General features: G+C 49.4%; 1 long non-coding RNA gene across 1 annotated transcript in view; it reads right to left on the minus strand.

The window, feature by feature from the left end:
- Nucleotides 1-2,473: 2,473 nt before the first annotated feature.
- Nucleotides 2,474-21,238, minus strand: part of LOC147018684 (uncharacterized) — a 33,370-nt gene continuing 14,605 nt past the window's right edge. Inside the window, exon 2 of the long non-coding RNA XR_015062490.1 lies at nucleotides 2,474-3,382. This is a non-coding gene — a long non-coding RNA (uncharacterized LOC147018684). The remainder of the gene's footprint in view (nucleotides 3,383-21,238) is intronic.

The raw sequence follows: 21,238 nt of genomic DNA on the forward strand, positions 1-21,238 counted from the left end.
TGGAGCGAGGGGTCCCACCCACGTCCGCAGCCAGAAACATGTGTGCTATGGCATCGGTGGAGCAAGGCAACGGTGCCGCTGTTGTTGTTGTAAAAAAACCTAACTAAAAAATAAACCCGCAGCGCACACATGAAATCCCCATTAGACGTAAGGGACGGGACCCTAACTATAAGCACATACTTATCGAAATAACTGAACTGCGGGGGCTGCTGACTGTCTGTGTGCAAAAGGCTTCCAAATCCGTAACAATATTACCATTGAGACTGATGACAGACCCTTGTTATATCTCTTGGGAGAAACCAGAGCCATTCTGCCCACATCATCAAGTCGTGTACAACGTTGGGCGTTGACCCTTGCCGGTTATGGCTATTCATTGGTTTACCGCCCGGGTAAGGAAATGTACTGTGCTGAGTCACTTGTTGCTTGCCGCTTCCCATAACCATCCCAGAAACTTCACAATCTGGCAATATTATTCATCTCATGGCTGACGTCATTCTCGATGAGGCGACCGCAACTGCAAAGCAGATTGCTTGTGCTACCGATAGCAATCCAGATTTGTCACATTAAATGCTGTGTTATGTCAGATGATTTGGCATCACAACAGGAAGGGGCAAAACTGTACCTCATCTGGAAGGATGTGCTCTCTATTGATGCAGACTGCCTGCTTTGGGGTAGCTGAATGATAATTCTGCCAAAACTATGTGGGGAAATTATCAGTGAACTCCACAATGCTCATCCAAGCATAGTCACCATGAAGGCTATTGCCCGAGCCCATGTTCGGTGGCCTGGTTTGGACAGTGATCAGTGCATGCCATTGTTATACTTGTCAAGCCCATGTCATGTGGTCTCCATTGGCCATGTGGTCATGGCCATCAAAGCCAGGGTCCAGACTACACAACGACCATGCTGGTCCATTTCAAGGGTAGCTTTTCCTTATTGTAGTTGATGCTCACTCCAAATAGATTGAAGCTCTCATGGTGCCATCCTCATCCTCTGCTGTAACAATTGAAGCTTTGCGTACCATGTTCGCACAACATGGTATTCTGAACTCCATTGTGTCAGATAATGGAACATCATTCCATCAGATAATGGAACAACAACATGGAATGAGATAATGGAACGAGTTCAGAGTTTCAGAACTTTTGTAAAACGAATGGCATTAAGTACTACACATCTTTCCCCTACAAACCCGCCAGGAATGGTCAAGCTGAACATGCTGTTCTGATCATCAAGAATGGTCTAAGCCGCATCAAGGAAGGCTCCATTCAATCTTGTTTAGCTCGTGTGTTGCTCAACGACCGCAGCAGACCACATCAAACCACCGGTCGCTCACCTGCCAAGCTTCTAATGGGTCGTGAATGAATAATACGGTGATCATTGGTGCACCAGGACATAACGGTCGAGGTCGAGAATATCATGGATCAACAGAAGCGTAACCACGATCAAACGTCTGCATTCTGCAACTTCCAGATCAGTGATTCTGCATATGTGTTGAACTCCGGATGTGGAACCAAGTGGTTATCTGGCATCATTATCGCCAACATTGGTGATCGATGTTTCTTGTGAAGTTGCGTGATGGTAGATGTATGCGTAAACATGTTGACCATCTCAGGTTACATGGGGAGCCAAACATTGAACCGGCTCAAGTGCCTTTGTCACCCATTCCTGTATTAACACCATCTGCGTTTGAACCTGAGGTGTTTCCTCATGAAAGCTTTTCACCCATCAATGTACCTGAACTCTTTCCTGACCCCGTACCCCTTATTGAGAAGCCCACAGCAGACGCAAGGAAGGACAAGCCCCTTCACTAGCCCTTAGAAGATCAGCTCGTGTCTGTAAGCCTACTTGAGCATCTTGATTTGTAAAAATAAATAAAAAATAGGAGGGGGGGGAGATGAGATGAGATGTATCAGTAGTTTATGCTAATGCGTGCATACATGGGTGCACCGGGGTGTAGTGGAGGAGAGTCATGTGACCCACCCATGTTCCGATGCCGTGCTGTGCTGTATTGTGCCCATTCTGGATTAAACCTATTGTTCACACTTCAGTCTTCATCTCTGTTCATTGAATACATTACAAATACATGTTTGAAAACAATTAATGTCCTGACTTATTGTCTATTTTGATGGTGATGTAAGGCAGCTGTTGGTGTTCGGCCAGTTTTAATTGGGCTTGTAGATCGCTAGAAGCAGTTGAGCAACAATTGATCCTGCTCAGTTAACTAATTAACATCGGGACAAAAACTCTCTCATTTCCCGCTCTTCTTTGTATGGTACCATGACACTGGCCGTTGAATCCTGTTGGAGGTTCTGAGGAGACGAGCTATCATGGTCTTTTAAGATGCCATCTCCTTGGAGTTATCTGTAGGTGACAACCATCACACTGGTGTCAGGAGTGGGATTCTGACCCCAGGTGCAAGCGATCGCTCCTCAGAGTAAATTGCAGAGCAAGGTTAAGTGAAAAAATTGTGGGGCACCTTTCAAACTTTTATTTTATTTCAACTGAATTACATATTTGAACTGTAGAACACAAATCACCTTGTTTATACCTCCAAAAACCTTCAGGTTAGCAGTACTTAGATAAAATGTCATCTCAACCAATCAAATTTGCCGCTCCTGCTCTTAGCATTGGCGAACATCGAGGTTCAAACAAAATCACGGCCCATCAGAAATATAGATAGTGCTCAGAAATACAAAGAAAGAGTTTAAAAGACCCTTCCCACGTCCTTTTTTCTCAAGACTGCAAGGAGTAAGGTGTTCAATGAACTCTAATTTTTTTTTTCCAGGACACTTCTTTCTATTTCATGTTAATTGAAATAAAATAGAACCACCATCTCAGATCATCCCTCATCTAAAACCATGATCTTTTCTACCCCTGTTAACCTCCCCCCTCAAAATTTCAGTTTTTCTTTCCTGGGAGTTTGCTTTTGCATCCCTCTTGTTCACTCCCTGTTTCCTCCCCTACCCTTCATCATTACCCACATCCCTTGTCAGTGTCCGTTTATTTTGTCCCTTGGCCCTGATGTTGGTGTTTCCCCCTTCTCCTTCTGCTGTATGCCTAGTGTTGGCTTAATGGTTAGGGTGGTGGGCTTTGAATCCTAAGGGCCTGAGTTCAAATCCTGCTCAGCTGTGGAATTAATACCAGGTGGGGTTAACTTGGCCTGTCATCCTTCCGAGGTCGGCAAAATGAGTGCCAGCATGCTGGTATACTGTGCTGAAGTGGTGACCTGTCCAGGATTATGCCCAATAGCCAAGGAGACTGCTTAAGCAGCACCAATGCACTGCATAGAGTATGGTCCCAATCTCCTCCTCCTTTCTGCTGTTCCTTTTGTTCTGTTGTATCCTGGTCCACTCTGTGTTCTTGCTCTTCCACGAGTCTTGACCTTGTAGAAAAAACACAAACAGAAGAAGACATTTCCAATTAAAGTACAGTCCCGTATCCTTCAATTCACAGGAAGGAAATGTTTTCCACTCCAAAAACACATCAATCAGGGATTTACCATCGTGACAAAGACTTAAATATACATGGGATCACATGACCCATTTTAAATAAAAGTGCAATAAAAGTTATTTCCATTATCTGAAGGGCGGAGAGACCTTTTATCATGCAACAAGTGCAAGAATCATAATAACCAGAAAGCAGAAACATTAGAAAAAGGCATGTGGCACAATAGAGTGAACCAGAAGAAAAATCATAACATTCGCAAACCCAGCCAATGATGAAAATTGTTCTGAGGGACACAGTGAACATGAATGTGGAATAACCTGCACGAAGAAGAAAAGTCTCTGTCCATGATGATGTCCACCATTGGAAAAATTCCACACATTGATGCTCATGGCCATATTGTAGCAGAGGCCAGAATTGACCAAATACCTCCCAGTACATGTGATGGTTTTGTGAAATGTCCACAACTGTATTCCCAGTGGGAATCACTATTGCCCATGTAATATTGTGAATTTTAGGTGATTCATACCCTGGAAAGCCTCCATGGTTGTGATTGAAGGGCAGCACCACCATGCCCTCTGCAGGCCACCTGCATCACGATACAAATCAATGGCAAGTTTTTACGCAGGTGATGTAGGTGATTGAATATGAAGTAGGATTTTTCGGCCACTTTTCTTTCCGTACAATCAATGTCCTGGCATAGCAGAGCTATAATGCCGAGAGGAGGATATATATATGTATATATATATATATGTATATATATATATATATATATATATATATATATATATATATATATATATATATATATGTATATATATCTTCTTCTTCTTCTTCTTCTTCTTTCGGCTGCTCCCGTTAGGGGTCGCCACAGCGGATCATCCATTATGATCCGCATAGTGATTTGGCACATGTTTTACGCCGGATGCCCTTCCTGACGCAACCCTGGTCGCCTCTTACGACACAGGGATATGGTACACCTATTTTAACCGGGGTATACACCGGCCCAGTATACTGGTACTCATTTCGCCGACCTCGGAAGGATGACAGGCTGAGTCAACCCCCTGGTGTATTAATTCAGTGGCTCAACGGGGCTTGAACTCAGGACCTCTTGGATCCCAAGCCGCTGCCCTAACCACTGCGCCAACACCAGGCTTATATATATATATATATATATGTATGTATATATATATATATGTATGTATATATATATGTATGTATATATATATATATGTATATATATATATATATATATATATGTCTATATATATATATATATATATATATATATATATATATATATATATATATATATATATATATATATATATATATATATATATATATATATATATATATATTGTTGCGGATTCGCGCCCGCCGGCGTGCGGGCGGCCACGTAACTCGAATCGCGGCACGTCGCCCACCGGACGGACAATCCCGTCGTGACCCTCTCGGACTAACGCCGGGAACTAGTCACGGGTGGGCCTTTCGGCCTCACCACGATCGTGCCAATCGGCCCCCCGCGTGGGATAGGGTTGTTCGCCAAATTCGACCTACCTAAGTACCCACACGGAGGGTAGACCGGGCGATCGCACCTTGCCGCAGGTCGACTTCGGACACGGGCCACTTTAAGCGACCCGTTCCGTACTATCGGGATAACCGAGCGGTGTTATCGTCAACCTCGACGGTTCCGATTAATTATCGGGCGTATTTAGCCCACGACCAACCCTTTACGTGAAGTAAGATGGAGATTCAATTAGAGAAAAGACGAAGCGAAACGGGAGAAACAGTTCAACATAAAGCACATTTATTCTGCGGCAAACGGAAAGCACACATATACAATTACAACAATTATGCACCAAAAGCAATTGCAACAAAAGAAACACAATGCAGATCTACTACCGACTACGCGAGCACACGGCAACACTTACACAGTTTTACTTCACAGACGGCGCCGACAACACATATACTCCAAAGCAAAAGAAAAAGGGGCCACCCTCAACGACAAGGGGGCAGACGGGCCTGGAGCCGAGACCGCGTCGAGCCTACCCGTCTGGTGATGAGCCGCAAAATGGCGGCGGCGCCCCAACTCCGCGGGCCTCGCTGGCACTGCCTGGAATGGGGTGGGAACGGGGCCCCCTTCTCACACTATCTCAGCGCGGGGGGAAACAGGGGGGGTTGTTGATGCTCGGGGGAAAGAGGATATCTGGCTGGCTTGGGTCCCGCGACGAGCGACTCCACTGCGACCTCGACCGCGTTCCCGGCCTCCCCTCTCCGCAGCTCCCCGACTCTGACACGAGCGCAGACCTCCACAAAGCTCCTTGGCTTCTCCAGACTCTCCGGACCCCGACAGACACTCTCTCGACTGATTTCGCCGCCGCCACAACTCTCCAACTCTTCCCTCTTCTCAACTCTGTCAAATTCGCCCCGCGCTCGGCGCTTTATAGTCCGACAGGAGAAATCATATGCAGATTTTTGGATCAGGATCCGCTCGGGGGTGGAGCCACGCTCGCCCATTGGACGGAGGAAAAGTGGGCGTGAATCATTCCTGATCCCCGAATCTGCATATATTGATTATACTCCGACGCGCCTGGAGGCGGGGCCAAATCGCCCCACGCTCGCTGATAGGACGGAACAGAAGTGGGCGTGAATCATTCTTGATCCGATTTCTCGGAAAGGCCGCTTTTTGCACCCGCTGCTCGGTGCGCGCCCTGTACGAGTCCAGGATCGGTGCCCACAAGCGGCGCGGGAATGGCGGTGATGCGATGGTTGCGAGAGCGAGTTGTGACGGTAAAGGTCGTGGCTGTTGGCGTTGTTGTTGTTGTTGTTGTGAAGCGGCGTTGCGGTTGGTGGTTGTTGTGTGATGGCTGTTGAGACGTGGTTGGCTCAAAATAAAGATAGAACAGAAAAACGGCTATCTTGAAGGGTTGCAGCCCGAATGAATGACATTTATTCCCTCTAAACAACGGGTTTGGGCTAACTACACATATACTTACAGAGATATCTCACCTACGGGACCTGCATGGTGGTTTGCGAATTTCGTCAACCACAACACTACCCCCTCCCCTTTTTACAGACTCGTCCCGAGTCGTCAAATTTTCGTGTGCCATCATGTGTAGTTCTCCCCTAGTACATTTTACCTACGGATCCCTGAGTGCGACATTCAAGGTATTCATGTCCCCAAAATAAATAACCTGAGGGCTGAGTAACTACCTAAACAAACCCATTCACACGGACGACTTAAAAAAATTGCCGGCGCTAAGACAGACATGCCGGGGGCGCACTCATATGTACAGTACATCTTAACCTTAACTTACAAATTTTACACGAAACCATGGCCCAGGATCAATGGACCCTGCAAAAAGAAAGCAGTTAGCAGGGAGCCAGGCTGCTCGCATGCAGTCTCTGGCTCAAACAATGCAGGTGACAGGGAACGTGGCCGGCTGCTCACACGCAGTCCAAGGCCTTCCCTTTTGAACTGAACGCAGTGAACCACAACGGTGCATGGGCTGCACAAACGCAGTCTCCGTGCCAGCTCACGTGGCACACACAATGAACACAACGAATGGATGGATGAATGGATGGACGCAAACACGGTGCACGGGCCGCCACTGCAGGCCCGTGTTGTAGCTGCCAACAGGGCAGTTCTCGCAGCTTGCAAACTGTTGCTTTCTGATCCTGGCGCACATGGCAATGAACAGGGGGGGCAAAGCAAAAATTGAACGGGGCTGGTGAACAGGGGCAGTGGGCATGGCATGGCAAAGGTGATCAGGCAAACACAGCCTGCAGAACAAGGCCGCTGCAGGCAAACACAGCCGGCAGATGAACTGGCCGGCACAGGCCTTGCAGAAAACAGCTGCAGACGATCCGGCCGGTACAGGCCTTGCAGCACAGCAGCTGCAGCCGATCCAGCCGGCACAGGCCTTGCAGCAAAACAACAGCTGCCGATGAAGCTGGGCGGCACAGGCCTTGAAGCAAAACACGGCCAGCCGATGAAGTTGGCCAGCCTTTGCCGTTCAGTGGAGGTTGGTGGAGGGAGTGCTGTGGTGCTGGCCACTCGGAAGGCGGGCTCAGACCTACCCTACGGTCTCCCTCCCAACCTATCGCCTTTGCCTGTCACCGTCCATACCCACCCCCTTAATTTATGAAAAACCAATTTAGCCCACACTTATTTTTTTTGTTGTTGTTTTATTTCCTTTTTTACTTCCCCACTATAAATCGTCCCCAAACCCCCTTTATCGTCTTGGTTCGACTAACCTATCCTGTCACCTAGCCTACTCCCAACATCTACGTTCCCTTCCCGGAGGGGAATAAGGGAGAGTCCTGTGTCGAGGCCCAATTCAAGCCTCAGGATGGCCTCCCCAGACTTCAGCGATCTAACCCAAAGTGGGTCCAGCGGCCCACAACGAGAGCGAGGGGATGGATGGTGCGGATGGGTACACTTCCTAATCTACCCTAACCATTAACCTGTTAAACTACCCCGGGGCTTCCAACAAGCGCCTCTCGCTTAAACTATTGGTTCCAACAACCCAGATTCCCGTCGCCTGTGTTGGTGTCCTCACAATTTCGGGCCTCGCCCCCTAATTTTCTCTCCGTGCCCTCACACGGTCTCATGGCTGGGACGCGTGGCTCCCCTTGGCAGGCACGACCCTCTGCCGAATCTCCAGCTATGGCACCCCCGGGCACTACACTGCCTCCCAGCCTACCAGCTCCCTAACACCGGGGAGTGCCCCCCATGGCACCTCCCCTGAAACGCACACGTGGCAGGCTGGCTTCCCGGGCCCTTCTGAGGGTCACCCATGCCCACAACACTGCCCACGCGGCTAATGGCGCCCCGGGCCCCCGCACCAAGCAGACGCACCCGTGCCCACTATGCATTCCCGGCCCCCCTATGGGCCCTTGGCCTACTATGGCCGACTTGCCTGGTGCCCGGGGTACCCACTCAGCGATACTCACCTTTCGCAGCCACGCTCCCAGCCCGTCAACAGGGCTCCTGCACCCCTCCAAACGGGTTTCGAGCCTACACTCCCACCAACAGCAAAACGACCTCCATTTTTCAATTTGACTAACCCCCTAACTCACTCTACACTGACCCCGGGGTCCCTTGGGTGGGAGTCACTCCTCCCCCCAATCACTCATCGCACCATGCAGTCCCCATTTGCTCCACACACACAGACCCGCTGGCCTCACTCACTCACCAAGCACATGCTTCCACTTCACTCACCAACAACTCTTCAACACACTCACCGCTGAACTCTGCCATCCTTCTAATTACATTCCCTAACTAACTCGTGCTCCCACGTCGTCCCTTACACTAAAGCACCTTCCATTTAACACTACGTCGCTAAACTTCGTCCCCTCTACACATTAACAAGTCTGTCACTGTCCTCAAATGTCCCAAAAATTATTTCCCCAACCTATATCTGGCTACAATCCCTCTAACTAATCCATTCCACTGGCTCCATGAGGACTTACCCCTGCCCCATGGAGCCGGTCTAACTTAGCTAACCCTTCCCCCTAACTAGTTTCCATCCTGTGCCTAGGTAAGGGGGTCTTCCACCCCTTGCCCAGGAATCCTGTGCACCCGAAAGTGAGGCTTGCTTTTTTTTTTTTCACATGCGCAGCACCAGCGCGGCAACTCACAGCTCGCGCACTTTGCACCTGCCCGTGACGTCATGCAGCTGCACGTGTACCTCGTCCCTCCTTGGACGGTACCATCCGGCAGGGATACCCCTCCTGCCGGATTCCAACCCCACGTGCAGCCATGACGTCACCGTGCGCATAAAAAAAACACAAGCCCCACGTCTCGAGGGGTTCCCCACGCGAACACATGTGCTTTGCCCGTTGGAGCTTAACACACACGATCGCGTGGAGAACCCGTCCGGTCCAAATCCGTAATCCTGCCTAAACTTCGTCCGTCCGCGGGATCGGCAAATCCACCGCGTGCGTTTCCGGACCGGGACTTCATTCCCGCAAGCGAGCACGTGGTGGTCTCGTGCGTTGCACAGCACGGACCTCGCGCTCGCTGCTGGGTGAACCCGGCACGGTCCTCGAAACAGCTACAGCCGCTACCCGGCTTTTGTCTCTCAATTGTCGTTGTCGTCTCCATTCGACCCACGCACACCTGCGTGTTACGACGCTAACACTCCATTCCATTACACTCACACCGGGAGACGCGGTTGCATGCTCACACATGCCGACCGACATCTCCCTCACATACCGCTCTCTCAAACACACGGTCTCCCTTGCACTCGGCCGTTCACTCACGCATGCCACCTCCCTCGCACACGTGGCTCCACTCACTCGCGGCCTTCCACTCACTCGTGCCATTTCCCTCACACAAACCATACTACTCACACACGCGGGGGCACTCGCTCGCGGTGCCTCATCCACACACGGCGTGCTGGGAAGCACGATCTTCTGCACACTTACCACCACACCACTCACACACGGGGTCGCTTCCGCACACGGGGTCTTTGTCACCCACCCGGTCGCTCTCACACACGCCCTTGCACCCGCGCTATGCGTGCGTTGCAGCACGCATTTCGCCACACTCGTGAACACACACTTCGACACCACACACACCGGGACAACCACACTGGGGATTCGTGTCCCCACAAGGGTCTCTGGGGCCTCTATACCCCCCAAGCTCTCCGTGCACCTGTCCACAGCACTCCTCCCCTCGACCTCGCAAAGCACGACCGAACCCACCTGGTCGTGACTCGCCTCAAGGGGGCATACTCCCTCCCCTCGTTCCTGGAGGAGGCCATCCCGCTGCTCGCACTGGGTCTCCACCCAGTCCACCAGCTCACCCCCATTGTCCTCCACTACCTCCGTGTGTGTGTGTGTGTGTGCGTCTCTATCCCCGTCTTCATCGTGTAGTCTTCCCTCTATCGTTCCCATCTCCCGTGTCTCTGCCAACTCAGTCACCTCTTCACCCTTTACCTCCCTTGTCTCAACTATTATTTCCGTCTCTTCCCTTGTTATCTCCCTCGTGCACGTCTCCGTCACCCCAATTAGTTTTTCCCTCTCGGTCACCGTTACTCTTCTCGCCCAACACGTCCCCCGAATTATTTTCTCCTTACCAGCCTCCACCGCGGGCCCGACAGCCGTTGCACTCCCTCCCAGCTCGTTCGCTCCCACACGTGGAGTCGCCATTTTAAACTCCCTGGTAACGGCCTTCATGCCCGCCTGCAGGCTTCGGCCCATGTTCTGCGTCTCACCCCGCAGCTCTTTCATTTCTTCCTTCATTCCTTGCGCATTTGTTTCCATATTAGTTTTCATTCCGTTCATTTGCTTGTTCATGCCTTTTATTTCGTTTTTCATTTCATTTGTGTTTGCATCCATTTTCGTTTTCACTCGTTCATTTGCTTGTTCATGCCTTTTATTTCGTTTTTCATTTCATTTGTGTTTGTATCCATCCTCGCTGTCATTGCCGCTAGCATGGCGCATAGCTGGGCCATGTTGGGTGCGCTTGGGTGAGCCGATTCGGCAAGGATCGGGGGGTTTTGGAGGAGAGGGGGAGCGGAGGTGTCATACACCGCGGCCGCCGCCACACCTATTTCGGGCTCTGGGTTCAGTTGGGGGAGTTCGTGTTCCTGCACAACCAACATTTCCTGCACGGGGTTTTCATCCTGGACCATGGATTCTACACATTCTAAATCCATTTCTAATACCCCCGGCTCCCGCTCGCCTTGAGACGCCATCTTATTTCTCGTGAAGGGTTAATTTAAATCGCTCGTAATTTGGAGGGAATCGGGGGTCGCTCCTCTCACCCCTGGACCAATTCCCGTGAATTTAGCTGGAGACAGGAGAGCCCGTTTTCCCGCTCTCCGATACCAGTGCCGCGAGGAGGGGGATGAGTTTGTATCCCACTCCTGACACCAAATGTTGCGGATTCGCACCCGCCGGCGTGCGGGTGGCCACGTAACTCGAATCGCGGCACGTCGCCCACCGGACGGACAATCCCGTCATGACCCTCTCGGACTAACGCCGGGAACTAGTCACGGGTGGGCCTTTCGGCCTCACCACGATCGTGCCAATCGGCCCCCCGCGTGGGATAGGGTTGTTCGCCAAATTCGACCTACCTAAGTATCCACACGGAGGGTAGACCGGGCGATCGCACCTCGCCGCAGGTCGACTTCGGACACGGGCCACTTTAAGCGACCCGTTCCGTACTATCGGGATAACCGAGCGGTGTTATCGTCAACCTCAACGGTTCCGATTAATTATCGGGCGTATTTAGCCCACGACCAACCCTTTACGTGAAGTAAGATGGAGATTCAATTAGAGAAAAGACGAAGCGAAACGGGAGAAACAGTTCAACATAAAGCACATTTATTCCACGGTAAACGGAAAGCACACATATACAATTACAACAATTATGCACCAAAAGCAATTGCAACAAAAGAAACACAATGCAGATCTACTACCGACTACGCGAGCACACGGCAACACTTACACAGTTTTACTTCACAGACGGCGCCGACAACACATATACTCCAAAGCAAAAGAAAAAGGGACCACCCTCAACGACAAGGGGGTAGACGGGCCTGGGACCGAGACCGCGTCGAGCCTACCCGTCTGGTGATGAGCCGCAAAATGGCGGCGGCGCCCCGACTCCGCGGGCCTCGCTGGCACTGCCTGGAATGGGGTGGGAACGGGGCCCCCTTCTCACACTATCTCAGCGCGGGGGGAAACAGGGGGGGGTTGTTGATGCTCGGGGGAAAGAGGATATCTGGCTGGCTTGGGTCCCGCGACGAGCGACTCCACTGCGACCTCGACCGCGTTCCCGGCCTCCCCTCTCCGCAGCTCCCCGACTCTGACACGAGCGCAGACCTCCACAAAGCTCCTTGGCTTCTCCAGACTCTCCGGACCCCGACAGACACTCTCTCGACTGATTTCGCCGCCGCCACAACTCTCCAACTCTTCCCTCTTCTCAACTCTGTCAAATTCGCCCCGCGCTCGGCGCTTTATAGTCCGACAGGAGAAATCATATGCAGATTTTTGGATCAGGATCGGCTCGGGGGCGGAGCCACGCTCGCCCATTGGACGGAGGAAAAGTGGGCGTGAATCATTCCTGATCCCCGAATCTGCATATATTGATTATACTCCGACGCGCCTGGAGGCGGGGCCAAATCGCCCCACGCTCGCTGATAGGACGGAACAGAAGTGGGCGTGAATCATTCTTGATCCGATTTCTCGGAAAGGCCGCTTTTTGCACCCGCTGCTCGGTGCGCACCCTGTACGAGTCCAGGATCGGTGCCCACAAGCGGCGCGGGAATGGCGGTGATGCGATGGTTGCGAGAGCGAGTTGTGACGGTGAAGGTCGTGGCTGTTGGCGTTGTTGTTGTTGTTGTGAAGCGGCGTTGCGGTTGGTGGTTGTTGTGTGATGGCTCTTGAGACGTGGTTGGCTCAAAATAAAGATAGAACAGAAAAACGGCTATCTTGAAGGGTCGCAGCCCGAATGAATGACATTTATTCCCTCTAAACAACGGGTTTGGGGCTAACTACACATATACTTACAGAGATATCTCACCTACGGGACCTGCATGGTGGTTTGCGAATTTCGTCAACCACAACAATATATATATATATATATATATATATATATATATATATATATATATATATATATATATATATATACATGTAGTTGCGGTTCTGTGAAACCGGCGCTCCAATTAGGCAATGGGACACAACGTATGTGCTGTGCTGAGACAGTTATTTCATTTTCATTGGACAGATATTTCATTAGTATTTGTTGAAGATAGCCCTTACCTATTGTGTAATGGGTTTATGAGTCATGTCCGTTGCGTGGGCTTTCAGTTAAGTCTTTATCCCCATCTTTTACTTTGCTGCACACAACCTCTCCTTCATGCATGCACACAAGCAGCTCATTAGCATATGCCACCAAAATCTCATTCAAACTTCACGCCATTCTCTCCAATGACACATCACCTCAGATCTTCGCCGAACTCAACTAACTAACAGGTACAACATATCTACAACCGCCACAATACCTTCATAAAAACTCTTCACAGATAGTCTTACACAAAAAATCTGTCTTCTCACATGTTCTACCTCTTGTTTTCCATCTCATTTGCTGTGGTCGCATAAGAGCGATCAGTGAGTGCAAGTCCCAAACAACCGTTCTTTTCAAAACGACCCCACAGCCACTCACTTCTTTCCATTTTTTCTCTGCACCTCATCCTACATTTCACCTGCACCTCATCCTACATTTCACCTGCACCTCACCACACCCTTCACCACACCTCCTCCAACCATGCACCATTAGAAATCCCAAGTTTTCCTCCCTCCTTCCTCAGCAACTGGGTTGCATTGATCCGTCGACCGGGCCTGGTGACAAAGGTCGCAAACCACCTCAAACTTTCTCTCTCTTTATTGCTCACTAACTTTCCTCAAGGTATGTTTCTCATGGCATCCGTTTTGTATCGTATAAGTTAAGAGTGTGTAAGTTCCTTATATCAGTATAGTTCTGCCATGTGTCTCTTGTTCTTTTGTAAATGCAGTATTTGCATTTTTTTTGCTTCACTTGTCATCATAAACTTGCTTGTATAAATGTACCCAGCTCTTCGCGTCTTTTCCCCCATTGGTCTCGCATGGTCCACACGTAGAGTTATCCGGGAAGTTTTACCGCACCAATTTGCTCTTCTTCGCTGGTGCGTATTCAGCAGCTCCACTTGACTGCACCTGTTATGGCAAGTTAACTCAAGTATACATCGAGGGCATGAGACCCCCGCTTGATGCTTCCAATCCACCAGAAATGGCAACATGTGCAGTAATACGAACCCTTCCAGGATTTGCGCTACCAATCGGCACTCGTGGTTGATTAGCAACCCACCGGCATGCTCGGTGGCCTCAGAATCGGGAGTTTGAGGGGGACCCGAGTGTATCCTCTCGTGACGAACCTCAAATCCTAAATCCGGAACATGCATGCGTGGATCTAATCTACAGAAATGTATTTTTATAATTGTACAAAAGGAAATGACACATTCGATACTGTGAAGAAAAATGATATTGAAGTTGTGAAGGTGCTGGGTTAGGAAAGTGATCTTCCTGAAGCATTGCTTCCTGAACTTGGCACTTACAAGAAGGCAAATCTTGAAGTTCATTTTGTTGAGCCAATATTGGAACAACCCCATGAGGGATGTGTTGGGGAGGACAGTTGCAGCGGCTGTGGCCTCCCGTTAGTTGAGCAGGAGGCTCATCTTGGGTCAAGCCAGGGTTGTGGAGAAGAGTTGCAGCGGCTGTGGCTTCCTGTTAGTTGAGTAGGAGGCTCATCTTGGATCAGGCCAGGGTTCCCATCATGTGCTGCCTTTTTGGCTGCTGGTTGCATCATTGGTGAGGGACGCAGCTATGCCACTGATGCAGTTTCCCAATTACCAGTACACTGGTGCTTACTTCGCCGACCTTGGAAGGATGACAGGCTGAGTCAACCATCTGGTGTTAATTCAGTGGGGCAGAGTTCAAACTCAGGACCCGAGGATCCCAAGCCACCACCCTAACCGTTAAGACAACACCAGGCTCAAGGTCAGGGTGAGCCAAGTGCAAGTTTTGAAGAGAAGATGCCTCCACTTGGTGTGAGTCTGGAGAATTCTGGTGATGAAGATGATGCTCGGCATTTTTGTTGGATGAACTTGCAGTTGCTGATGTACCTCAGGAGTCCTTTCCAGATGTCAGCATAAGAGATTCATCAGGTAGGGATATTGAGGGGAACCAGCTGGATGAATTGCATGACGATGTTGAACTGCCAAATACTGGACTTTCTGGCAATGAGAACCATGCTGAACTTTATGAAGGACTTTGTCAGTCTTCCTTCAATCCAGTGGTTGAGAAAGATACTCCAGAAATTGTACCACTTGAGAAGGACTTTGAAGTTGAGGAATGTATAATGGGGAATGAACCATTGGATGGTGATTATTGGATTGGAGGCAAGAAAGAAATGGATGAGGAAGATGAGCTTTTAAAATAATCTCTGTCTGAAATGAACACTTGCCAAGAGGCAAATCAGGATATAAATTTGGCAGAATCCTTGTTTCTTTTTCTGGCTGATGGATATGCCCATAATGGAATAGCATACCACCATGACCGCCAGCCTCTGGTGACCAGCCCCATCAAACCAACTGGACCACTAGTTGAGATGATAGGCAGACGTGGACGACGGTCCCCCAAAACACATGTGGCTCTGATGGTGACAGTGTGGATGAGCCTGGTCAGTTTTGGATTTCTTGTGGGCCATTTTTTTCCAATTCGCCTGGCCCACTCAGCAGCTATCCACCCAAAAAGTCTGGTTCCAGATCCAAAGGACAGCGATGGTGATGGCGTTTACATTAACCATAGTGGCTGTTTGTCTGGCTTTTGTCGATCATGGATCGTGAAGTACGGTTGCCAGCGTCCATGCGTACTCGGGAAATTATTATTGTCATACTGGTTGTAATTCAGCCAATCATGGCTTTGTTCCACCCTCATCCTCGCGCACCCAAGAGATACATTTTTAACTGATCCACTGGGCTGTGGGAATGTCTGCCTGTATTTTCGCTGTGGCCACATTTTTTCTGGGGAAGTGGATGACAGAACTTTGGGTCTACCTGATCTTTGAGGAGGATGCAGGCTTCTGGGAGTGGATATGAGAACTTTGGATCGACCAAATCCTGAAGGAGGATGCAGGCTTCTGGGGAGTGGATGTGAGAAATTTGGGTCTACCAGATTCTGGAGGAAGATGCAGGCTTCTGGGAGTGGATGTGAGAACTTTGGGTCTACCAGATCCTGGAGGAGGACGCAGGCATCGATCTTGCTGCCTCTCACAAGAAATGTTGTTGACGCAGTTCCTGTGGCTGACATGGTTCTCTGGCATCTCCTCATTGAGGTTGTCCTTGAAGTCTACAAGTGCACCCAATCATTAACCAGGGTGCTCTTCAAGATTTTGGAATAATAGGCAAATGTAGAAGAAAACAATTCTGAAAATGACAATGGTTCACGAGCGGTATTTGACGATGTAGATTGTTTCAGAAGTCAAGGATGAGACAATGTGATAATTTTTGACCAAGTTATAAAAATGATCAACATGATGTGGTACGAGTAACAGGTTATTAGCTGCAAAATGTCGAAAACCCGGTTTTGTTCAACAACTTTCAAAATTTGACCTTTGCATAATCTTTAAAGGTCACAAAACAATGTTGTGCACATTAAAATAAGGAATCAGGATACGTGCTATAGCTTATTGGAGTTAGTTCATCGAAGAAGGTCGAAAACCAGGTTCGATTCCCACAACTTTGAAAATTTGACCTTTGTGAACTTCAAAGGTCAAAAGTCAAGGATTATGACCTTTGGTGCAAAACTTCCTCTGGAACATTCCAGGAACAATATAACGTCATATAGGCTATATGGCATTTCGCCCTCCTCGGATTATCCATACTTTGATGAAATCAGCGTAAAAACAAACTTGAAGGGGGCGCGACGGGCAAGGTGTTCAAGATAGAGCATAATGGTTTCAAGACTTTAGGTGGGGAATGATCTCAAGATTATGCACAAAAAATATTGTCATCCGAGCTCTCAAAGTTTGGGCAGTCGTATGATTTTTATCTCAAAAGTCGCAATTTTCTAAGTTCGTGACCTTGTGACCTTGACCTTGGGACGAAAATGAAAAATCGAGCTCTGTGGGGCGATGCCGGGGCTAACCAAATCCCGAAACAGCTGCCAGATTCGACAAACCCCCTCGGAGAAGATGTAAATTGAAATCAGCTACCCCCTAAAAACACGTTTTTTGTGCGTGGCTCCGCCCATAATGGGCGCAGCACGTCCATTCTCAGGAAAACACAACTACATCATGATACTGTTACGAATTTGCGCCCGCCGGCGTGCGCGAACAGCCGCTTTAGCCAATGGCGGCCATCTCACCCACCGGACGGACAATTCAGTTGTGACTTTCCGGAACAACGCCGGAAACCAATCACGGGTGGGTTCTTAATCCCACCACGGCCCAGTCCGTATTCTACCCGTGCAAAATAGGGTCAATCGCCGAATATCGATATAGCTAAGTACCCGCGCGGGTAACCTACCGAGGGACCGTACCTCGGCGAAGGCCTGCTTGGACACGAACCACTTAAGCGGTCCGTTCCGTTCTGGGATAACCGAGCGGGTATGATCGCCAGACCTCGCCGGACCCTATTCTATTTAACGGTTATTTAAAAACCCACTACTATTCCGAGAAACAACATGGCAGTTCAATAAGGAGAAAATGACACGACGAACGGGATAACATTCACACAAGCACATTTATTTACGACACAGATGCATATATACAAACAATCATGCAGTCAATGGGGGAAGGGGACAAGACTCGAGCAAGGTAAAAACACTACAACCGACTATAAGCAATTATCAATGTACAGTCACTTACACAGTTTTACTTCGCAAGACATGGCGCCACAACATTCGTTCAAAGAAAAGCAGGAAAGACTCCATCAAAGGCAATGGGGTCAGACTGGACCTCTTGGGTCTTTATGGCGTGGGAGGTTACCTGCACCCTCGTGGTCACTGGCTTTGGCGACCCGTGATGCTCCTTCCACACGGCGGCGAGCGTAGCCACGGTTGAGCCCAGGCCCTGCTCAGCGGCCGGCGAGCTCTCTCCGGCCCTCTCCACACGAACGCACAGTTTGCGCGACACAGCAGGTAAGGCTGCTCCTCCAGCTCGCGTCTCTTTTGCGATGCCCGGACCTCCACTGACTGGCTGCTCCCAGCTCCCCACTCGGACACGAGCCTCGATCTTCACCCAGCTCCGGCAGAAGCAGCCCAGGTCCTTCTGCGGCGTCCAGCGGCCGCGACAACTCCAGCAACCACCGAGAGAGAGAACGAACGCCCGAGAGAGAGAGAACAAATGCCCGAGAGAGAACGAACGCTCCGTGCACCCTTTTTATTACCAACGCTCCGCCCCTCCGCTCTCGCCCCGCCCTCCTTCCAGAACATGCGGGAACCTTCCCGAACGAAGCATTTTCCCCGCCAAATCGGGGGCGCTCCCTCGCCGCTGTGGTTGTCTTCTTCCACACGCCGGGCGGAATTCACCGTGGGGACGCCATTCGTCCGGGGGAGGGGGGGACGGGAGCCGCCTGCTTTCCCTCGACGAAGGCCAGGCCTCTAGCAACCGTGTGCTGAGGTGGAAACGCGGTGGTGTGGTTATGAGGGGTGTGGTTAAGGTGATCAGAATGGCGTAGTTTGTTGAGAGGCGCGTGTGGTTGTGGTGGTGGAAGGACGGTGGGTCTGAAGCGGTTGTTTGAGAGCGATGTTGGTGGTGGTGGTCCAAAATAACGATAGTGAAAGAAAAATGGCTATCTCAAAGACCACAGCCCTGTGACACTAATAATTCCCATTAAACAACGGTGGGGAAATCTAACTGAACACAGACTTATCGATCTAACTGAACTAAGGACCTTTATGGTGTTCTGCGAATTTCCACAGCCGTAACAATATAAACCTCCCACCCATATTTTATCAGGATCGGATCAAAACCCACGGAGCTATGCTCGGTTCAGACAGACAGACAGACAGAAAAACACACACCCATAACGAATATAGTGGTCACTTACTGACTCGTGAACCAAAAAAGAAAAAGAAAAGAGTTTGGAACCCAGGTAGATTGAAATGGTGGATTAGAAGGGTGTGAAGAAAACTGGAAGGTGTGGATGACACTCTTGGACCCAACCAACCTGCGACGGCTTGCACTTAGGGTCAAGTGCCTTGATGTTTACTGTTCCAAGGGTTCAGTTTTGCTGGAAATTGGGACATGGGTAATTCGGATGGGAACAGGTGAGAGTGACTCAATGGTCATTAAAGGGATTGGTTTGGAAACCAGAATTGTCTTGTGGTGTTGATGTCTGTTACGTGACAAGAATTGAGTTGTGTTAGGACAATGAATGTGGATTATATCACGTGTGCAAGCCATGGCAGTGTTGGAACATGATCACCATTTTGCAGTACCATGCTTGAGAATTGAAAAGCAGTGGGGGAGGGAATGACATGTTAGATTTTGTGGGTGGGGAATCTGTGTGAGTCCGCAGGAATGGATCAAGCTCTGGAGGAGCAGTGACAGCGCCCCCCCCTCCCCCAAGGTAATTTTTCCCAGGCAGCTGGTGGTGTCTGGAAATGGGGACCCATCAGAGTGGGGTCTGTTTGGGCGTCCAACGGAAGGGAGACCCTTGGTGACCCAGGAGAGGCCGAGAGAGCCTGGATGGAGCAGAGACCCTCCCCGACAGGACATACAGCAAAGGAGCTGTTTGGCTGTCAGGGACTGACTAGTTGAAGGAAAGGGGAGGGGGGGAGGGAGCGAAGAAGTTGTCAGTCGGTGACTTGTTTTTGGACTGTGAGCACCACAGCCTGAAGCATTCCCACCATCTTGGTTGTACAGTACCTCCCCGCTGCCTAATTTAGGATCACACATGTGTGTAATAACATTTAAGCCATGGTCTTGCAGGGTTGAAATGAAAAATTGATTATTGGTTTATGTGTGAGTGTGTGGGAGAAGGTTCCCCCAATCCATGTCACTAACCTGGACCAGAAGGGCAGGGACCATGGAAATTTTGATTCGGTAAATTGGGATGGCTTCGCAGGTAACATTTGGTATTGTGGCATCCACCGGGGAATGCAGTCTTTAGAAGGGGGTTGCACAAACGTGAATGAGTTTTTGGTTAAGGTTTTGTCTGTTATGGTAGGCTTTGGTGTGCTTTCTGATATTTTCTACCCTCCCCAGGAGTTAGGAGCGAGGAACCAAGAGTTTTGTAAACACTTGAATTGTTGTGTTTAAGGGGTGTAGAACGTTAAGGCCCGGTCACACCTTGACGTTTTAGCCAACGTATGCCGATTTTTGAATTTTTTTTCTAAAACGCTGGCACACGTTGAATACGTTATGGGTAAGTTTTGATAACATTGAGAGCACGCTGAAAAACACTGCCATACGTCGTTGTATGTTGGCTTTAAACGTTGTACTTTTTGGTTGTCCTCAAAATTTTTCATGCTTGAAATTTCACGACGTATGCCGGCGTATGACTCACACGTTCCGCTACGCTGGCCACAAGTTGTATGCACGGTCTGCAATCGTTGACAGACGTCAACACATGCTACTTGTAAGTTAATCATAAGTTGAGACACGCCGAGGTAATGTTTAGCGTACCCGAAACTTATTTCTAACCTATGATTAACGTGTAGTTGGCATGTTATGCGATCGTTGCCACACATCGACAGACGTTACTTTTAAGTTACTCATAGGCTGAAGGACGTCGGTATAATGGATCGTCCTTGCGTCAGCGTCCACGGCCACGGCCAGGACACTTATTTGCAGCATTCTTCAAACTTTTCTTCGGCATGACGAGGATGTTCACACTTCGATGTCTAGCTTGGCTATGATTCCAATTGTCTATCGGCAGCGTCTATTTAAAATAGTCGAGTTTGAGCGTTTTAACACGTTCAGAAGAAACGCTTCAAATTTCAAAACCCCAGCGTCAAAAAACAAAGGCGAGTGACAGCAATTTAAATCGTTCATTGTAAACAATGAAAATAGTTGAGTGGTACCGTTTAAAAGTCGTTGAGTGTAAAAAAAATCCAATTGTTGAGGCAAGCGTCTACTTTCAATAGTGGAGATGCAGCCATTTAAATCGTTGAGTTTATCATTTAAATCGTTAAATCGTTAAACGCAAGGACAATCCATCATAACCCACACCCTCCCCCTCACACTCACCTACTACTGCCAACATGAACAAACTACTACTAATACTAATAC

The sequence above is a fragment of the Eptatretus burgeri genome, chromosome 10, assembly GCF_056783735.1.
Source record: "Eptatretus burgeri isolate ZD-2024b chromosome 10, Ebu_testis_v1, whole genome shotgun sequence".
Taxonomy (NCBI): Eukaryota; Metazoa; Chordata; class Myxini; order Myxiniformes; family Myxinidae; genus Eptatretus; species Eptatretus burgeri.